Source organism: Callorhinus ursinus, unplaced genomic scaffold (assembly GCF_003265705.2).
Source record: "Callorhinus ursinus isolate GAN/ISIS: 27379988/994484 unplaced genomic scaffold, GSC_fseal_2.0 scaffold17, whole genome shotgun sequence".
NCBI classification, from domain to species: domain Eukaryota; kingdom Metazoa; phylum Chordata; class Mammalia; order Carnivora; family Otariidae; genus Callorhinus; species Callorhinus ursinus.
The window spans coordinates 33,197,638-33,217,100 of record NW_027397079.1 but is presented as its reverse complement, the minus strand read 5'-3'; positions in this window follow the sequence as shown (position 1 = coordinate 33,217,100).

Genomic DNA, 19,463 nt, shown 5'->3' with positions numbered 1-19,463 from the left:
ATTTCCTTAATGTTTTCTGTCTCTCTCTTTATCCTTTAGGTCTCCTAAATGGTGAATTAATTGTCTTTTTCCTATGTCCTCTGACACAGCATGGCTGGATTGACCTCACCTCACACATATTCAACTTAGCTAGTTGATCCTAGGTGATTTCACTTAGACTATGTCCTTTAATCCTTAAAGGAACCTATGAAGGAGATATTATTATATATTATAAAGGATGACCCAGGCTCAGAGACATTATGTGACTTGCCCAAGGTAATTTGAATATAAGTGACAGGGTCAGTCAGGATTTGAACCTAGCTTAACACTAGGTTACTTGGGGTCCTTAAGAAGATTAGTGCATTCAGCTGAGGTTGTTGGTCTGATAGGGTTAATACTTTAAAGTATCTTTGGTCCTAATTTTAAAAGTCATACGCTTATATTACCAGGCCCCTGGAATAATTTGGAGTTTTATCTTTAACCAAAGGAAAGTTAGTTACTATACTTCATCCTCACTTTACAATGATTATTATAGTTTGTCTATACAAGAAACACCTGAAAAAAAATCTGAACGCCATATAAAATGACACTACCATGTATAATGATCACACAATATGGTTTAAGAGAAAAGTAGCTAGAATGAGAATTTAAACCTGTCCTGCTATTGTGTGATGTCACCAGCCAGCACCAAAGAGAGTTTTTGCTCAGGGTCCAATGTCCTAATTGCTTTCATTACTCCCGTCCCTATAAAAAAGGTAAATTAATTTTAAAAAGTAATATTTTCTAATCAACACAGGATAACAGAGTCTATGTTCAGCAACTCTCTTGTAAATCATCTTATTACATTCATACAAATATATAGTTGTTTCTCATATTAAGTAAAACCACCTCCTGACTAGCCTTGATACCATATCATCAACAGAACCTAACAGGGAGCAATCAGTCTCAGAGCTCAGCTGCCTTTCTTCTAGAATTCAATGTTGTGGTTCAAGTGGTGACCTCAGGTACTCAATGTAGTACCATTCCTCTGTCAGCATTGAAGCCTTCGTCAGCAGAAATCAAGAAGTCATCTGTGCACTTGACATAAGATCGCTTCTTTGCCAACCAGCTAAGATCAAAAGGATTACCTACACTCCGAGTTAGACTTCTATGTTGTCCAGACCTCTAATCCTTTCCAGGTTTTCCTTCCATCTCTTTGGTCACTACTCAATACACTTTTTTGGCTTTTTTTTTTTAATTTCCATATCTGTATTATTAAAATGTCCAGGTCCCAGTCCTTAGATCTCCTTTCTTTTTAATGTTAGTCACTCTGTTGTGTACATTACCTAGTCTCATGGCTCTACATACAATCTATACATTGATAACTCCCAAATTAATATCTCCAGCCCCATTCTTTTTCTTGAACTTCAAACTTATCCTATTACCTATTTAGCATTTTCACTTAGATTGATTCCAGCTATCTCAGACTTAATAAGTTCTAACCCAGGTTCCTGGACTCCCCCAGTCCAAACCTACAATCCCACAAACCTCCTCTCCAGCCCCACTCCAGGTAATATCTTCATCCTTCTGTCAAAATTATAACTACAAATTTGGAGTCAATCTTGATTCTTCTCTTGTTCTCACAGCTAGCATCCCATCCAGAAGCATATCCTATTGGTTCAGCTTCAAAATATATCCAGAATCCAACCACTTCTTACCTGCTACCATACTAATTCTTTCACCATTAAACATGAACTACTACTGAGATTATTGTAATAGCTTCCTAATCACCCTGCTTCTGTCTTTAATCCACTACCTTCTATTCTCAACAGAGGCAATGTTATCTTGTTAAAATATAAGTCAGGTCATGTCACAGCTCTACTCAAAAACTTCCAAGGGTTTCACTTAGAGTAAAAGCCAAAAATGGCAATACCTACAAGGTCCTATATGATCTGTACCCCTCCCCCATCACCTCTAAACTTACCTCCTCCTATTCTTCTCTGCATTCACTCTCCTCTAGCTACACTGGCTTTCTTGCTATTGTTTGAACATGCCGGTCATCCTCCCACCTCATGGTTGCACCTGGAATACACTTCTCCTGGATAGCCATACCACACTATTTCTTCACCTTTTTTAAGGCTTTGCCCCTTTTGCCAATTTCACTGAGGCTTTCCTGGGCAATCTTTATAAATGTGAAATTCTCACCCCCCCACCAAAAAAAATTTGCTATCTTACCTCCCTGATTTATTTGTCTCCCGTAGTATTTATCACCATCTAGCATATCATATATACTTACTAATTTTTTACATTGAAGTCTCCTCCCACAAGAATGTATAAGCTCTAATGGGGACGGGGATTTTTGTTGTTGGTTTGTTCTCTTTTGTTCCAGAAATTGGCATAGTGCTTGGGATGTAATAGGTACTCAATTGTATTGTTGAATATTGACTACAGAACATTTTTTTTTTACTATGATCTGACAGGGACCTTAAATTTTACACATATCATGTTCTGCTTCTTCCTGAAGCATGAGTTTTATTCATTTAGCATTCATTCAACATGTTTTTAAGTGCCTTATGCATGCTATGCATACTCTTACACAGATAACCCCACACAAATGACTGTATAATTATAATTGAGCTAAGTGTTTTGTAGAAAATCAGATAGACTTAGAGAACACTTAATAAAGAAGGCTGACATAAGTTGAGGTAGGCAAAACTTAATTAAAGAAATGTCATTTGAGCTAAGATCAGAAGGATAAGTAGTGAGAAAGATTTTCAGATGCAAGACACAGTACCTGCAAAGTTCCTATGTTGAGAAAAGCATGGGATTAAAAGGAGACCTGGGGAGCCCAAATGTAAAACAGTCATTGAGAAAAAAGAAGAGTATAATGAGAGGCCAGAGGTTTGCAAGTGACTTAAAGTCCATTTTAAGGATTTGGGTTTTATTCTAAGAGCAATGAGGAAGCCATTAAAAACATTTCAACCTGGGGAAGACTCCATCAGATTTGTGTTTTCAGAAAAAATCTTGAATACAATAAAGGAAGACTGGCCTAGATAAAGGGAGACTATTGTAAGAATTGGGATTTCCATATAGGAATTCCTTCCCACATGTCTTGGGACATTTGTTTTTTAGAATCTCAAGAAAAATCAATCAAGAGTTCAGAAAAACAGGAAAAATAATATAATCCTCCTGTAAGAACCAGAGTTCCACAATCCACATTGAGACTACTGGTTTGAAAGAATCTACTGACATTGAATGACAGGTCAGAGCAAGAAATGCTAACATGGACACGTGGAATGGAAGGCTAAGGTCAATATTTCTAGGACTTGAGACAAGGGCACATGGCAGAAAAGTGGTCACAGTCAAATCAGTCAGTTCTTATCACATTACAAGGTATCTCTGTAGCCCCATATGCTGATAAGGGTGAGTTGTTCATTCAAATAGAAATAATTAATAAATGTATTCATGTAGTATACTTTATACAAATCCTATGTGTGATGTACCAAAAAAATAACAAGTTTTGGATGCAAAGTACTTGATCTGGCAGTTTGACACATGATTCTGAGTCATGTTATTAAGCTTGTTAGAAGATCTGAAGTCATGTTATTTTAATACTTTTCAATAAGTGATTCACCAGTGTTGTCTAGTGCTTGAATATTTACTGTGGGCTACAGTTCAGTGAAACACTTGAACAGAGGAAATGGAAAGAGAAGAGGATATTGTTGTGGACAAACACAAAATTAGAAACTGATCTGAAATCTGAATTAGCGAAAGCACTAAGGATTTCATGGCAAACTAAAATTGGAGCGATCAGACAGAATACTTTTATTGATTTTTAAAAAATGAGCTTATATGAAGTAATATGTACCTTAATGCCCAGCTTGAAAATGCTTCTGGACCAAATCTTAAAAATTTGACTGCCCATATGAAAGATCCTCAATATCACTCATCATCAGGGACAGGTAAATGAAAACCACAATGAGATATCACCTTATACCTCTCAGAATGGCTAGAAACAAAAAGGCAAAAAATAACAAGTGTTGGTGAGGATGTGGAGAAAAAGTAAACCTCATGTGCTATTGGTAGGAATGCAAGCTGGTGCAGCCACTGTGGAAACAGTATGGAGGTTCCTCAAAAAATTAAAAATAGGAATACCATAAAATCCAGTGATTCCACGATTGGTTATTTACACAAAGGAAACAAAAACACCAACTTAAAAGGATACATGTGCCCTTATGTTTATTGCCCAATAGCCAAAATATCAATAGATGGATGGATGGATGGATGGATATATATATATATATTCTATCATATATGTATGATAGAATATTACTCAGCCATAAAAAGGATGAAATCTTGCCATTTGCAACAACATGGATGGACCTAGAGGTTATTATGCTAAGTGAAATAAGTCAGACAGAGAAAGACCATATGATTTCACTTATATGTAGAATCTAAAAAATGAAACAAATGAATAAACAAACAAACAAAAAGCAGAAAAAGGCCCATAAATACAAAGAACAAACTGATAGTTGCCAGAGGGGAGGGGGGAGAGGGGGTGTGCAAAATGGTGAAGGGGAGTTGGAGATATAGGGGTTCAATTATGGAATGAATAAGTGAGAAGGATAAAAGGTACAGCACAGGGAATATATCAATGATACTGTAATGGCACTGTATGGTGACAGATAGTACACATATGCTGAGCATAGCATAACATATAGAGTTGTTGAATCAGTATGTTGAATTCACTATACCTGAAGCTAATGTAACTTCATGTGTCAACTATACTTACAAAAAGAAAAGAACAAAAAGAAAAAGGCCTGTTGGATCTAAAACAATATTAAATGTGTTTATATTACATGTATGCAACTACAAAATAACCACATAAAATACCTAATTAAAGAGGTAATTAGAAAAAAAGAATCTGTTACATCAGTTAAAAACAAAATAAAAACTAAAAAATATAAAAATTCAAATTCCAATGAACAGTGTAAGAAATTTTGCTACATCTGTAATACTTGTCATGAAACAAACATCAAGGCTATTAGAGCAATTAATGCTTTGTGTGTTTTTACATTTCGTTTTAAGAATAATTATTAGATATTTGGTGTTTAATATTTCAATTTTTTTTAAAGATTTTATTTATTTATTTGAGAGAGCGAGAATGAGAGCCAGAGAGCACAAGAGGGAAGAGGGCCAGAGGGAGAAGCAGACTCCCCGCTGAGCAGGGAGCTCGATGTGGGACTCGATCCCAGGACTCCAGGATCATGACCTGAGCCGAAGGCAGTCGCTTAACCAACTGAGCCACCCAGGCGTCCTAATATTTCAATTTTTAAAGGACTTATATTTTGGCATTTATTTTGTATTACTGTTTCCTTTATTTAATGTTTTCTGTCACCAAATGTCTTTAGGGCAGAGATCACTTTTAAATATTACTGAAATATAGAATTTTGTCACAATATGTTGGTTCATGATAATAAGAAAGCATAAATTTATTTTTATATTTTTATAGAAAATCTCTGAAACTTCTAGTACAGTCCTGTCACAGAAAAATAATGCATGCTTTATTACTATAGCCATTTGTTGCTTTTAATGAATGTAAATATGTACAGGTAAATACTGTTAAGAATTATTGTTACAACTCTGCCACCAAAAAAAACACATAGATTGTTATGAAAAATACAGAATGGTTTAGGATTTCAGGATTTCCAAAACATTCTCAGGAATTCTGATTTTTCGTTCCCAAATCCTGAAGTTTAATATCTTTCAGGCATTTGGAAACATTAGCAAAACACATGAAAGAGATGGCAGTATCTTGAATTATAGTGGTAGCAATGAAATTGGAGAGAAATAGACAAGTCAAAGAAATACCCAGGAAGTAAAATTCACAGGAGTTGAGGACTAGCTGAATGTGGGAAATAAAGTAGGGTGTTAAGAATAACTTCTAAGTTTCTGATTTTTGTGACAGTTTGCACCATTTATTAAGACAGAACACTAGAAGAAAGCCAATCTGTCAGCTAAGTTATGCTTCAAAAATTAGCATCCTCCAATTATAACTGATGTAAACAATACAAGGTCAAAGACCAAAAGTAGATTAGAGGTCACCCGGACCTGGAGGTAGGGATTGGGGTAAGTGGGAATGAGGAATGACTGCTGATGTTTATAGAGTTTTTTGAGGGGCTTTGAAAACATTCTAAAATTGTATTGTTATGATGGTTGCACAGTTCTGAATATACTAAAAACCACTGAATTAATTTTATGGTCTGTGAAATATATCTCAATACAGCTATAAAAAACTGTGATTCATTTCGCATTCACACTACATGTCCATGTCAGGTGAGACAGGGACTCTCTTCTATGGCATCCTTGTTTAGGAAACAAAGTTGATGGCATTTCCATCACCTGAAATGTTGATTTCTTTGTCAGGAGGGACAGGACTATTACAAATTTCATAGCAGCTCTTAAAGGCTTATATTCAGAAGTGATACATGTCACTTCTGCTCATATTTTGTTGACCAAAGCAAGTTTTGTGACTACACCAAGCTTCAAGGGCACAAAGAAGTACAATATACCAGAAAGAAGAGCTCCAGAAATAGCACTCACTACTACCAGCAAAATTGAGGGGAATATGGAAATTCAATCACAGACCTGAGTTTGAGGTACTTTTAAAATACCTCAAGAACATGTTTATTAGACAGTTGGCTTTGTGAGGCTAGGAGCTCAGAGGAGAGATCTGGGCTAAAGATCCAGGTCAGTTAGTCATTCATAACACATGGTTGTTTAAAGTCATGGACACGGAAGAGATTGCAAACATCCTATAAGGTCACGTTTCTCCATGTCACACACCCGACACACACACATGAGCATGTCACATTCTATCATGACTTCTCTCCTGAGCCATCTGGAATTACAAATGGAGAAATGGAGAGGGTGACAAACTCTCTTCAGCATCTTAGAAATATTGAAGGTGACTAGAAAGCAATTGGTATTTTATATCTGTCAAACTTTATTCAAAAGGCCGCATGCTCAATGAAACCTCTGACATGACGTATGCTCTCCTTGCTCTTTGAATTCCATCACACTGTATTTAGATCTCTCTTATAATAAATTTCATACTTGATCACTAAATAGGTTTATATGCTTGTGTTATCCCTCCTGCTAGGCAATAGCCTTTTGAGTTGAGGTCTATGTTTTCATCTTTTTTATGGCCATCAGAACACCTACCACTATACCTTCTCTGTGGTAGTGCAAAATATGCAGCAAAAAAAGTGTGCTGCATCAATTATTTTCCCCCAAATGAACTGTTAGCTCTATAAAAACAGATAATCTGCCTTTGCTTTCCTCGTGTTTTGCTTTCTGCCTGCCATAGTGATTTTCACATAGTTGGCATTATTTAAATGTATTGATTGATGAATCTGTTCAGACAAAAATTAAGTCTTTTAATAAACATTTTTAGAAATTATTTATATTATCTCCAGATGGAAATACATGTACAGACACACCTGATGCATTCTCTTCATCTTTCGACAATTCAAACTTAAATATTCAAAGTTATTAGCTACTATCAACCCCAGAATCAAGTGTAAGTTTGTTTTCCCTGTCTCTTGTCAGACAGAACAAGTTTGCTATTGTCAATTCAACAAAACTGTGGGTATTAAATCACAGGGAGGCAGGAATGGATTGGCGTTGAAAAAACTTCATGAAACAAAATTCTTAGAGCCCTGAATTGTGATATGGCTTTCTTTTTGAAATCATGCTTTAGTGAAATACTGCAAATTTTTATTGAGCACCTATTATGTACCAGTTACTGTTTTATGATACAAAATGAAAAGAATACAGTTCTCAGCCAAAGGAATTAGACCCCATTCCAACATAAATGCTAATTGCTTTGGGAGTTAATTCTTTCTTTTCACTAAAGACCTTGAAATTCTAGTTCCTACTTCCTTACAAAATACCAGCCCCTCACCCTCCCTTGGACAGTGACCTGATCTGTGCAGAGCATTTTATTTGGCAAGATGGGTAAATGCTGATTTTTCCATTTGGGAAGAAGACAGTCTGAGGTGAGTCTGTCATCCTAAAATGTGCAGAAATAACCAACCGCCATATTGACCCTAACAACAGATTAGCTATGCCATTTTTAATTACCACGGCTTTAGCACAGTGAAAAGAAAATGGCCTCACTCCCCCCTTTTCACATATAGACTCTTTAGGCTGATATCTCCTGCATGTCTTAGCAGGGCGCTGCAGGCCTCCTGAGACAGCCAGTCACAGATAATGAACTGTAATGGAACTAGCGGCTAAACTAAGCCTGATAATCCTAGCCCTTGAGACTTACCTATGCGGGTGAGACATGTACTAATTCCCAATCAGATTCCAGCTCAGCATTTGCTGCTGAAGTGAAATCATTTCCAATTACCAACAATGTCTAAAGATAATCGTGAACACTCACCTAGTCACATCCACTTGCATACATGGAGCAGACGGAGCGCACACACGGACACACATTATTCCTGAGTGGAAGCAAAGACCCTCTGAGTCTGAGCAAGTCAATAACTGCCAGGAGGCGGAATCTTGGCAATGGATGCTTTCGCTGTTAAGAAGGCAGGGTTTAGACTGACTATTTAAGACTTAAATGCCTTTATTTCACTTGGTAGCTGCATTTTAAGAAATGTTTTCTCCCTGCTCCACCTCCATTGCCTTCTCACCAGCCCCCAGGTCTTGTACCAGCACCTACAGAGAGCCCGCGGGTGTTAAAGTTAAATCTCTTGACATGGACCACACCTTATTAGCGGGAAGCAATCAATCAAGAGCAGTTTGGACTTGGAGTCAGAAGCCCTGGGTAGGAAGGATACTAAGCTTTCTCCTTTACCAGTAGGATGAACTTGAGCAAGAAATAGAACATCGCTGACCCTGTTTTTTCATCTGGGAAATGGCTGTATCAGCACCTAATTACAGAAATTCTAAAACAGGAGGAAAATAGCCAAAGAAATTTTTGTGGAAAAGGCTGTTGGACCACTGTGGCAAGGTCCCCACAGAGTGGGATTTTTATGGCACGTGCTACAAAGTTCCATTCCCCATTTCCACCTTGCAGGTTCAGTAACAGGAATGGCTGTCTTTCCAGTGATGCTTCACATTAGCCATGCACACAGAGACCGAGGTATAATTTCTGAAATGTTGTGCTTAATTTAAAATGAAAACTGTAACTACCAAGGGGCACTGCACTTCTCTGTCAGTACACTATCTCCTTGAAGGCAGCATCCATGGGAAGTCAGATTATTATTAGAAGGAGGCTTTCTGAATATGCAGAACATTTAATTATCTGATTCTAGATATTTGAGAACAACACACTCAGACCTATGAACCCATCCTCACAACAAGGATACATGTGCCATAAAAAGAGGATAGGTCAAGTTTTTCAGCACTCTTTTTCCTGGAGAGCACTTAGTGGTCACTCAAAAAAGATACCTCCAAGATGCTCCTTTGCCTAGGTTTCTGTTGGCAGCCAAATCCCTTCATAATTGGCATATTCTTCCCTTAATAAATCTAATCAAGTTGGTATTTTTAACTTGCAATCATGTGTTTCTACCTAAAAACATTCCTGACTCTGAATGGAGATTTTGCATACCTTTGCTTTGATCTGTTATATGCCGATTTTAAAGATACTCCTCAGAGGAATATTTCCAAGTTGTATGATCATTTGAAAGATTTAGAATGGGTGAGGGGAGGATTGGAAACTAGATCTGCAGAATCTCTGATCATCTTAGAATCATTGATCTATTATGATTAAATTAAATATATCAATATTTGTTAGCTTCTATGTGCTTTATATGATGAAAGCACTATAGAACTTTTACCTGATAATACTGTTGTGTTTAGGGGCACCTGGGTGGCTCAGTCGTTAAGTGTCTGCCTTTGGCTCGGGTCATGAGCCAAAAGGTCCTGGGACTGAGCCCTGCATCAGGCTCCCTGCTCAGCAGGAAGTGTGCTTCCCCCTCTCCCACTCCCCTTCTTGTGTTCCCTCTCTCGCTGTGTCTCTCTCTGTCAAATAAATAAATAAAATCTTTAAAAAAAATACTGTTGTGTTTAGGCACTTATTCTTTGGGATAGAGAAGCATGTAGGGGGGGTTGTTCTTTTTGTTTTTAATTAACAGACAATAAACTGTGTATATATGGAGTGTATGATTTGATAATTTTTGATGGATATATGTATTTCTGAAATAATCACCACCTCCAGATAATGAACATGTATCCACCACCACTGAAAATTTCCTAGTACCCCTTTACAATCTTTCCCTTCCACACCTGTCTGCTTTGCCCTCCCCTAGGCAAACACTGATCTTTCTGTCACTGTAGATTAGTTTGCATTTTCTAGAATTTTATATAAATGGAATTATATTATATATATTCTCTTTTTTTGTCCAGCTTCTTTTGATATAATTATTTTGAGAGTCATCCATATTTGCTGTGGGTATCAGTAGTTCATTTCTCTTGGAGCACCTGGGTAGCTCAGCGGTTTTAATATCTGCCTTCAGCTCAGGTCATGATCCCAGTGTCATGGGGTCAAGCCCCACACTGGGCTCCCTGCTCAGCGGGAAGTCTGCTTCTCCCTCTCCCTCTGCCCCTCCCTCCCACTTGTGTTCTCTCTCTCAATTAATTAAATCAAATCATTTAAAAAATAATTCATTTTTCTTTATTGTTGAGTAGTACTCCATTGTATGTAGATACCAAAGTTCATCTATACACATGTTGATGGACATTTGAGTTGTTTCCAGCTTTTGTCCATTTTGTCCATTACAAATAAAGCTGCTATAGACATATGCTTTCACTTTTCTTACAGAAATATCTAGGAGTTAAATGCCTGGGTCCCTATGGTAGGGATATGCCTAGCTTTTTAAGGAAAATATCTAACTTTTCCAAAGGGGTTTTACATTACTATCAGCGATGTAGAGGATTTGTAATTCTTCCACATCACTGACAACATTTGATATGGTCATTCTATAATTTTAGCTATTCTAATCGATAATGTAGTGCAATATCATTGTGGTTTTAATATGCATTTCCCAAAAGACTAATGATGTTTTATGTGTTATTTGCCAGCTCTTTAATCTTCTTTGAAGCATCTGTTCATATCTTTTTTATTTTATTATGTTATGTTAGTCACCATACATCATTAATTTTTGATGTGGTGACCCATGATTCATTGTTTTCATATAACACCCAGTGCTCCATGCAGTATGTGCCCTCCTTAATACCCATCACCGGGCTAACCAATCCCCCCACCCCCCTCCCCTCTAAAGCCCTGTTTGTTTCTCAGAGTCCATAGTCTCTCATGGTTCATCTCTCCCTCTGATTCCCCCCCCATTTTTCCCTTCCTTCTCCTAATGTCCTCCATGCTATTCCTTATGTGCCACAAATAAGTGAAACCATATGATAATTGACTTTCTCTGCTTGACTTTTTTCACTTAGCATAATCTCCAGTTCCATTCATGTTGATGCAAAAGTTGAGTATTCATCCTTTCTGATGGCCGAGTAATATTCCATTGTATATATGGACCACATCTTCTTTATCCATTCATCTGTTGAAGGGCATCTTGGCTCTTTCCACAATTTGGCTAGTGCAGACATTGCTGCTATGAACATTGGGGTGCATATGGCCCTTCTTTTCACTACATCTGTGTCTTTAGGGTAAATACCCAGGAGTGCAATTGCTGGATCATAGGGTAGCTCTATATTTAATTTTTTGAGGCACCTCCACACTGTTGGTGCTGAGAAAATTGGACAGCCACATGCAGAAGAATGAAACTCGACCATTCTCTAATACCATACACAAAGATAAACTCAAAATGGATGAAAGACCTCAATGTGAGACAAGGATCCATCAAAATCCTCGAGGAGAACATAGGCAATAAGCCCTTTGACATCGGCCACAGCAACTTCTTTCAAGATACATCTCCAAAAGCTAGTGGAACAAAAGCAAAAATGAACTTTTGGGACTTCATCAAGATTAAAAGCTTCTGCACAGCAAAGGAAACAATCAACAAAACAAAGAGGCAACCCACAGAATGGGAGAAGATATTTGCAAATGACACTACAGACAAAGCACTGATTTCCAAGATCTATAAAGAACTTCTCAAACTCAACACACAAAAAACAGATAATCAAGTCAAAAAATGGGCAGAAGACATGAACAGACACTTCTCTGAAGATGACATACAAATGGCTAACAGACACATGAAAAAATAATCATTACCATTAGCCATCAGGGAAATTCAAATCAAAACCACACTGAGATACCACCTTATACCAGTTAGAATGGCAAAAATGGACAGGGCAAGAAACAACAAATGTTGGAGAGGTTGTGGAGAAAGGGGAACCCTCTTACACTGTTGGTGGGAATGCAAGTTGGTACAGCCACTCTGTTCACATCTTTTGCCTATTTTGTAATAGGGTTTTGTTTTCTTGTTACTATGTTTATGTATTTTGGATATAGGCTGTCCACCAAAGCTATGCTTTACAGATATTTTTCCCAGTTTTTGGCTTCTCTTTTTTAAATTTTTTTTATTGGAGTATAGTTGACACATAATGCTATGTTAGTTTCAGGTAGATAACATAGAGATTCAACAAGTTTATGTGTTACTCTATGCTCACCACAAGTGTGGCTACCATCTTTTCATTAACACCTTTCACAGAGCAGAAACTTTTAATTTTGATGAAATCCAGTATATAAATTTATTATTTTATGGATCATGCTTTGGGTGCCATATCTAAAAAATATTTACCCATCCCAAGGTCACAAAGGTTTTCTTCTATGCTTTCTTCTAGAAATTTTGTCATTTTAGGTCTTACATCTCAGTTGAGGATTCATTTTTAGTTAATTTTTTGGATATGGTGTGAGGTATGAGGCAATAGTCTTTTTTCTTTTATTTTTTCTTTTTTTTTCTGTATAGAGATATCTACTTGTTTCAATACTGTGTGTTGAAAAGACTTTCTCTATTCCACTGAATTACTTTCTTACCTTTATTGAAAATTAGTGTGTGGGCCTATTTCTCAAATCTATTCTGTTGTTTTGAGCTGTATCTCTATCTTTACACCAATACCACTCTGTTTTCATTACTGTGGGTTTATAACACCCAAAAGCATGTAGTGTTAGTTTTCCACTTTTGATGTTTCTCAAAGTTGTTTTGGCAATTCTAAATCCTTTGTAGTTCCACATGATTTTTAGAATCTAGATATTACTTCTATGATTGATTTATAATTTAATTCCATTTTGGTCAGAGAGCATAATTTGTATTACTTGAATTATTTAAATTTGTTGAGACTTGTGTTATTGCCCAGGTTATGGTCTATTTTCACAAATGTTTCCTGTTCACAGGAAAAGTATGTGTATTCCCTTAAGTGGAGTGTTCTATAAATATCAGTTAGATAAAGTTGTGGATGTAATTGTTCAAATATACATTCCCTACTGATTTGTTTTTGTCTACTTCTTCTATAAATTATCAAAAATCACCTACTGTAATTGTGAATTTTTTATTTCTCCTTGTCATTGAATTGGTTTAACTTCATGTATTTTATAGCTTAGTTATCAAATGCATAAGCATTTAGGAATATTATATCTTCTTGATGAATTAACTCCTTTATCATTATAAAATAACCTTCTTTGTCTCTAGTAATATTCTTTGATTTGATATATGCTTTGCTTGATTTTAATATGGTCACTCCAGATTTTTTTATAGTGTTATAATGGTAGACATTTTTCTTATCCTTTACTTTTAAGCTATTTCTGTCTTTATATTTGAAGTGCATTTCTTCCAGGCAGCAAATAATTGGATCTTGCTTTTTTATCCTGTCTGATAACTCTGCCTTTTTATTTGTGTATTTAGACCATTTATATTTAATGTGTTTAATTATGTGGATGAGTTTAAAATCTAATATCTTGCTACTTGTTTCCTATTTATCTTATCTATTCTTTTTTTCCATTTTTCTCCTTTTTTTCTGTCTCCTTTTGAATTTTTTATTTCATCTTCATTTTTGGCTTATTAGTTAGAGATCACTTTTAGCAGTTTTATAGAGTTTATAGTAGGCATTTATTTTTAATTTCAATTATACTGAGGTTTAATTGACATAAAATTTTAAAATATTTTAAGTATACATTGTGGTAACTTGATAATCATATATTCATTATGAAAGGAATCTCCCCATCTAGCTGATTAACCTATCCATCACTTCACTTTTTTTGATGAGAACATTTAAGTTCTATTAGAAAATTTCAATTATACAATACCATGTTATCAAGTATAGTTACCATGTTTTGCATTAGATCCTCAGACTTTATTCATATGACAGCTGAAAGTTTGTACCATTTTACCAACTTCTCCCTATTCCACCACCCCCAGCCCAAAAACCACTTTTCCATGAGTTTGACCTACTTTTTTTTTAGATTTCACATATAAATAATACCATGTAGCATTTTTCTTTCTCTGTCTCATTTCACCTAGCGTAATGCACTCAAGGTTAATCCATGTTGTCACAAAGAGCAGGATTTCCTTCTATTGTGTATATATGCCATGTATACATATACTACATCTTCTTTATCCATCCATCCACGTTTTGATGGACACTTAGGTTGTTTATATATTTTGGCTATTGTGAATAGTGCTACAATAAACATGGGAGTGCAGATAACTCTTTGATATCTTGTTTCTATTTCTTTTGGATATATACCCAGAAGTAGGATTGCTGGATCATATGGTAGCTCCACTTTTAATTTCTTGAGGAAACTCCATATGGTTTTCCATATTGCCTGCACCAATTTATAGTCCCACCAACAATGCACAAGGGTTTCCTTTTCTCCACATCCTCACCAACACTTGTTATCGCTTGTCTTTTTGATAATAGCCATTCTAAGAGGCGTGAGGTGATAACTCATTATGGTTTTGATTTGCATTTTGGTTTTTTTGGGTTTTTTTTGTTTTTTTTGTTTTTGTTTTTTTTAAAGATTTATTTATTTATTTGAGAGAGCGAGAATGAGAGAGAGAGAGAGTACATGAGAGGGGGGAGGGTCAGAGGGAGAAGCAGGCTCCCTGCTGAGCAGGGAGCCCGATGTGGGACTCGATCCCAGGACTCCGGGATCATGACCTGAGCCGAAGGCAGTCGCTCAACCAACTGAGCCACCCAGGCGCCCTGATTTGCATTTTGTTAATGGTTAGTAATGTTGAGCACATTTTCATAAACCCGTTGGCCATTTGTATGTCCTCTTTGGAAAAATGTCTATTCAGTTTCTCTGTCCATGTTTTAAATCAGTTTGTTGGGTTTTGTGTGGTGTGTGTGTGTGTGTGTGTGTGTGTGTGTGTGTGTGTGTGTTGTTATTGAGTTGTATGATTCTTTATATAATTTGGATATTCACCCCTTATCAAATATACTATTCTATACCTTATTTCATAGACTGCCTCTTGGTGTACATCTTTAATGTATCACAGTCTACCTTCAAGCAATATTATAATATTTGACCTATAGCATAAGAATCTTACAATTGCAGACTTCCAGTTCTCTTCCGACTTTTGCACTATGATAGCCATATATTTTAATTTTACATAAATTATAAACCTTGCACTGTATTTTCATTTTGTTTAAGCAGTTTAAAACTATCTTTAAGGGGCACCTGGTTGGGTCAGTCTTTAAGCGTCTGCCTTCGGCTCAGGTCATGATCCCAGAGTCCTGGGATCAAGCCCCACATCGGGCTTCCTGCTCCATGTGAAGCCTGGTTCTCCCTCTCCCACTCCCCCTGCTTGTGTTCCTTCTCTCACTGTGTTTATTTCTGTCAAATAAATAAATAAAATCTTTAAAAAAATAAAAAATTAAAAAACTATCTTTAAAAAATATTTGTATTGCAATAAAGTATTTTATATTTACCCATGTCATTACCATTTTAAGTGTTCTTTCTTTCGTGTGAAAACCATATTTCCATTGCCTGCCATTTTCTTTCTGCCTGAAGGACTTCCTTCGAAATACCTATAGCAGCAGTTTTCTGTGGTAAGTTCTTTTAGCTTGGCTCTATCTAAACATTTTTGTTTTGCCACTGTTTTTGAAAGAAAACTGTGCTAGGTATAGAATTCTAGGTTGACAGAGAGCTTTCTTTCTCTCTTTTCTTTAAAGATGTTGCTTTACTCTTATCTCACTTATACTGCTTCCAGTGAGACATCTGCAGCCATCCTTATCTTTGGTATTCTGTATATAATATCATTTTTCTCTGATTCCTTTTAAGACTTTCTTTGTATCACTGTTTTGTGCTATTTGATTATGATGTTTGAGTTTAGTTTTTTTCATGTTTCTTGTCTTGGCCTTTATTAAGCTGCTTGAATCTATGTGTCTATAGTTTTCATAAAATTTGGAAAACTTGGGCCATATTTCTTTAATTATTTTTTTCTGCTTGCCCACACACCCATCTGTTTTCTCCTTGTTGAAATTTGATTATAGAATATTAGATTGCTTAAAATGTTGCACAACTGACTGATGCTCTGTTTATTATTTTTTTCTTAATATTATCTTTTCTGTTTCAATTTTAATAACTTCTATTATTATGTATTTAAATTTACTAATAATTTTTCCTGCAATGTCTAATCTGCCATTAATCCTATCCTATGTATATTTTATTTCACACATTGAAGTTTTCAATCTCTAGAAATCTATTTTGGCTTTTTGTTGTATCTTCCATGACTCTACTTAAGTGTTAGAACAAATGGAATCCAATTATAATAACAAATTTTAATGTTGTTTTTTGTTCATTTTAATATTTATGTTTGTCTGGGGGTATTTAATTGATTTATCTCTTCATATGTTTATATTTTCCCGTTTACTTGCCTGCCAGAAAAATTTTTATTAGAAGCCAGATATTGTATTTTCACCTGCATATTTTATATGCTGGACATTTTAGTATTCCTACAAATACTCCTAAGCTTTGTTCTAAAATACACCTAATTGCCTTGGAATCAGTGTGATCCTTTCAGTCTTCATTTTAAGATTTATAAGACTGCACCAGAACAGTGCTTAGTATAGGGCTATTTATGCTCCACAACTGAGGCTAGACCCTTTCGTGTATTCTCCTCAATGCCTTGTGAATTATGATGTTTTCCAGTCTAGTTTTTGAGAACAGGCACTACTTCTGATTCTGTGTGTGTTGGGTATTATTTCCTCTTTTTTTTTTTTAAATAATCAATTGACTTTCTTTTTTTCTTTTTTATTGAAGTATAAATGACATATAACAGGTACTATTATTTCTAATCATTTCAGGTGAGTCTTTCCCACATGAATAACTTCATCAAATACATATTTTTATTGATACTCTACTGAATACTTGAGAGAAACCCTCCACAGCTCTCTGGAGTTTTTTTCCTTGCACAATTCTTTCCTCTCTGGTACTCTTTCCTGTGAACTCTAGTTGCTTTAGTCTTCTCAGACTTGCAGCTCTATATCCTCACCTCAAGGATTCTCCCAGGCTGTTCCTGACTCCCTCCTCTAGCACCTTGGCCTGGAAACTTTTTCAAGGCAATAATCTGGGGCAATTGTAGAGTTCATCTCATCTCTGGAATTTGTCACCTGATGCCCAGTGGGAGCTTTTGTTTCATAACTTTGTTTATTTTTTTGGTTGTTTCAGGCAGGAAGGTAAACCTGATTCTTGTCACTCCATCTTAGCCAGAAGTAGAAATCTTTGGCATGTGGTTTTTTAGTAATATATATTTATTTTATTTTTCATGACCAAAGACTTTAGGGTAGAGAAGGGAGCTGAGAGTTTCCTCTACTGTGTATAGTAACTGCACTTTTTATCCATGATTTGAACTTCCCAGAGTCCTCTCTTCACCTGCACCGATAGGTCTTAGGACCAATGTATATGTTCTTGTGTACTAAGCCAGCAATTTAGGGAACTCAGGCATTCTTTTTCGGTGCATTTTCAAATTACTTAAGTAATTCCATTATAAATAATAAATCTATTGATTGAGTTAGGTGTCACTGTGAAAATGTCATTAATTCTTAAGAAGATGCTTTCATCTCTACTTTCTAAAGCATAGAATATATCTGTTGTCAGCCTAATTTCATGGAAAGAGAGCTAAACTTTAGACAGCACTCAGTCTATCCTTCCTCCACCTCTTCTCAGTCACAGAAACTTGTTCTGGCAGCAAGCTTATGTGTGACATAAGATGGACATGGACTAAACATAAGTTGCAATTAGAACAACTCATTCATTGAATTTTCCAATGGGCAAGAAGCCACTATTTTGCCAAGCAAATTAACTCTTGAGCCTACTGAACATAAGGCACTCAGGAAACCTACAAGAAACTTTTCAGAACCTGATGTGAGCTGTTTTCCTGGAAGTTAGTTATAGTCAATATGCATCTATCAACTATTGGGAAACATTAAGTAATTGATAAGCATAATACTTTTTATATATTCTCTTCACTTTAAAAACAACCCTGGTATTATTATCCTCAGTTTGCACATGAGGAAAGTAAAGCTTGGAAAAGTCAAGCAGCCATCTCAATGTCACAACTGAAAAATAGCAGTATACAGTTTGATTCCTGAAGCCCAGTCAGATTTCAAATTTCTTGGTCTTTCTACTGTTATCATGCTGCCTCCAGAAGAATGTAACCTTGACTCAAATCAGATGGTTTAGTGTTTCACTAGCAGGCATGGAAATTTTATCCCACATAGATGTTTTGTACTGAATAATTATAATTTTTCTTATTGTGACTGACTAAAGCTCAGAAATCATCTTGACCCTGATTTATTTAAAAGTTGTTTGGTATTTATTGTGTCTAATGAACTTTCTGAAAAAAAAAAAAAGATTGATATAGCTTTAGTTGCAACACATGATCCAAAAACATGCCATTCAAGAAACCACTACAATTTTAGGGTTGATATGCATAGAAAGTCCAGCAATAGAAGGGACAGAGTTTTGTCCATGTGATTGATTTCATTTGTATAAAAAATTTTCGTGCTAGGGGTAAGGATATTTTCAATAATCTCACAAGTTAATCAAATGTCAAATCTAGGCAAAGTAGGAAGAAAGATATCAATATGGCATCCTAAGAGGATTTCATAAAATAAACAGAGTATTATGTATGTTCTTTTAAAGTCTGTTTGCTTTTCTAAAAGTAAACCAAATAATGTAGATGGAAAGAAAGTCTAAAAATCCAGATTTAATTCTAACAGTGCTTTTGAGCAGGTATATGACTTCGGACAAGTCACTCACCTCGTTGATTTCCTTCATTTTAATGGGGAAATTGGGGATCAGAAAGGTTAAGTGGTGTCTTTTAACATTATTATTCTGGTCTCTTATGGCAAAATAAAAATCTTCTCAGTATATAAATCCAAGAAAAGCTTCAATTGGTACCAAAGCAAACCCTGTAATACAGAGCTTATTTGGTTCCAACGTGAGGGTATCTTTCAACTGATTGCCAGAAATATGTAGAATTTACTCCACATTTTTTGGCTAGATTATCCATTCAAGAACA